Consider the following 3711-nt stretch of genomic DNA (forward strand, 5'->3'; position numbering starts at 1 on the left):
TTTCTACTGACTCTGAAAAACACCAAAAGAAAGATGACCAGGGTCCCTGGTCATCGGTGTGAATGTTCCTTAGGCATGCTGCAAGGAGGCATGAGGACTGCAGATGGGGCCAGGGCAATAAATTGCAATGTCTGTACTGTGAGACACCTAAGACAGCGCTACAGGGAGACAGGACAGACAGCTGATCGTCCTCGCAGTGGCAGACAACGTGTAACAACACCTGCACAGGACCGATACATCCGAACATCACACCTGCGGGACAGATACAGGATGGCAACACCAACTGCCCAAGTTACACCAGGAACACACAATCCCTCCATCAGTGCTCAGACTGTCCGCAATAGGCTGAGAGACGCTGGACTGAGGGCTTGTAGGCCTGTTGTAAAGCAGGTCTTCACCAGACATCACTGGCAACAACGTCGCCTATGGACACAAACCCATCGTCGCTGGACCAGACAGGACTGGCAAAAAGTGCTCTTCACTGACGAGTCGCGGTTTTGTCTCACCAGGGGTGATGGTCGGATTCGTGTTTATCGTCGAAGGAATGAGCGTTACACCGAGGCCTGTACTCTGGAGCGGGATCGATTTGGAGGTGGAGGTTCCGTCGTGGTCTGGGGCGGTGTGTCACAGCATTATCGGACTGAGCTTGCTGTCATTGCAGGCAATCTCAATGCTGTGCGTTACAGGGAAGACATCCTCCTCCCTCATGTAGTACCCTTCCTGCAGGCTCATCCTGATATGACCCTCCAGCTTGACAATGCCACCAGCCACACTGCTCGTTCTGTACATGATTTCCTGCAAGACAGGAATGTCAGTGTTCTGCCATGGCCAGCGAAGAGCCCGGATCTAAATCTCATTGAGCACGTCTGGGACCTGCTGGATCGGAGGGAGAGGGCTAGGGCCATTCCCCCCAGAAATATCTGAGAACTTACAGGTGCCTTGGTGGAAGAGTGGGGTAACATCTCACAGCAAGAACTGGCAAATCTGGTGCAGTCCATGAGGAGGAGATGCACTGCAGATCTTAATGCAGCTGGTGGCCACACCAGATACTGACTGTTACTTTTGATTTTGACCCCCTCTTTGTTCAGGGACACATTATTCCATTTCTGTTAGTCACATGTCTGTGGAACTTGTTCAGTTTATGTCTCAGTTGTTGAATCGTGTTATGTTCATACAAATATTTAGACATGTTAAGTTTGCTGAAAATAAACGCAGTTGACAGTGAGAGGACGTTTCTTTTTTTGCTGAGTTTATATAATCACATAACATGTCTAAATCCTTAATTATATCATAAACAGTTATGACAAATGGAAATATTCTGAAGCCATTTCTTTTTTTTATGAATTCAAATTCAAAATGTATGTTTTTAAATTGGCAGTGTTTCCTGCATATTGACTAACCTCTCTGTCTCTCTGGAGTTCCTGTGGTTCTGGATCCAAACACTTTACACCCAGATCTCATCCTGTCTGAGGATCTGACAGGAAGTGGTCAGAATCTTCCCTGCAACCCAGAGAGGATGTATAAATATGGGGCGGTCCTTGGCTCTGGAATGTTTGACTCAGGACACCACTGCTGGGAAGTGTTGGACTGTGAGTTTGTGGAGGAGTCGATGCCGTTGCCACCGGAGTTTCCAGAGAGCCTGTAAAAATAAAAGACAACCTACATACGAACCCAATTTTGAGCTATACGTTGTCTGAATGGTAATATTATTTGTAGCAAGGAGGACTCTGAAGAGGATAGGGTGTCATTTGAGACTTACTGTAGATACGTCCACATACGCTGTAGTGCACCACGTAGGGACTAGGGTGCCACTTGAGACTTACTGTAGATACATCCACATACGCTGTAGTGCACCACGTAGGGACTAGGGTGCCATTTGAGACTTACTGTAGATACATCCACATACGCTGTAGTGCACCACGTAGGGACTAGGGTGCCATTTGAGACTTACAGTAGATACGTCCACATACGCTGTAGTGCACCACGTAGGGACTAGGGTGCCATTTGAGACTTACTGTAGATACGTCCACATACGCTGTAGTGCACTACGTAGGGACTAGGGTGCCATTTGAGACTTACTGTAGATACATCCACATACGCTGTAGTGCACCACGTAGGGACTAGGGTGTCATTTGAGACTTACTGTAGATACGTCCACATACGCTGTAGTGCACTATGTAGGGACTAGGGTGCCATTTGAGACTTACTGTAGATACATCCACATACGCTGTAGTGCACCACGTAGGGACTAGGGTGCCATTTGAGACACATACTTTTTGTTGCAATGAAGTCACGTCCTTGGTTGGTACCTGTGGGTTGAATCCTAATTTAAGCAGTGCACGTGGAAGCCGTACCTCACATGCACACATAGCTGGAGACTCAGACTGACACTCATGCTTGATTTAAGGGAATGTTCAGGTTACAAGCGACCATACCTGGGTTAAAATAGTATTTCCTTTTCTTTCCAATACTTTGACCGGTTGCTTTAGCCTGCCAGAAGTGCCAGATGGGCGGGGTTCTGGACTTTGAGACTTGCCCATGAGTTCAATTGCTGCCAGGCGAGCTCAATCAAGCCCAGATAAATGATTTGAAAGAAAGCAGATACTATTTGAACCCAGATATGTTCGCTCGTAACCCGAAGAAGCAGAAGCATTAAATCAAGCATGAGTGTCCGTCTGAGTCTCCAGTTATGTGTGCATGTGAGGTTCAGCTTCCATGTTCCCTGCTTAATGTAGGATTTGAACCGTAGATACCAACCACAGACGTGGTAAGGATTGGGGCCCTAGGCTTGGTGTGTCTGATGAGAGAGAGTAGGAGAAATATATATATATATATATATATATATATATATATATATATATATATAGAGAGAGAGAGAGAGAGCGAGAGAGAGCGAGAGAGAGACGAGAGAGAGAGAGAGAGAGAGAGAGAGAGAGAGAGAGAGAGAGAGAGAGAGAGAGAGAGAGAGAGAGAGAGAGAGAGAGAAAGAGAGAGAGAGAGAGAGAGAGCTCTAACTTGACCTACGCTGGATTCAATACTACTTTATCTGTGATTCCCGGGAGCTAAGGACGAATAGAATAGACCCAAAAATGTAAACCCCGCCCATCTGGCACAAGTAGGCTAAAGTGAGATCTCAAAGAACTTGAAAGAGTTCAGATACTAAAGTTAACCTCTATGGTACACATGCATCTAGCATTCAGTTCATGGAGTTATCACACATACATCTATCATTCAGTTCATGGAGTTATCACACAAACATCTAGCATTCAGTTCATGGAGTTATCACACATACATCTAGCATTCATTTCACGGAGTTATCACACGTACATCTAGCATTCAGTTCATGGAGTTATCACACATACATCTAGCATTCAGTTCATGGAGTTATCACACATACATCTAGCATTCAGTTCATGGAGTTATCACACATACATCTAGCATTCAGTTCACGGAGTTATCACACGTACATCTAGCATTCAGTTCATGGAGTTATCACACATACATCTAGCATTCAGTTCATGGAGTTATCACACAAACACAAAATACCAATATCCCCTCCCTCTCTCTCTCTACGCTTTCCCTTCCCTCCCCCCTCTCGCTCTCTTTCCCTCTTCTCATGCCCTTTCTCCCTCCCTCTTCTCCCTCTCCCTCCCGCTCTCTCTCACACTCTCTCTCTCTCTATATATATATCTCTCTCGCTCACTCTCTTTC

This window comes from Salvelinus alpinus, chromosome 2, assembly GCF_045679555.1.
Source record: "Salvelinus alpinus chromosome 2, SLU_Salpinus.1, whole genome shotgun sequence".
Lineage (NCBI taxonomy): Eukaryota > Metazoa > Chordata > Actinopteri > Salmoniformes > Salmonidae > Salvelinus > Salvelinus alpinus.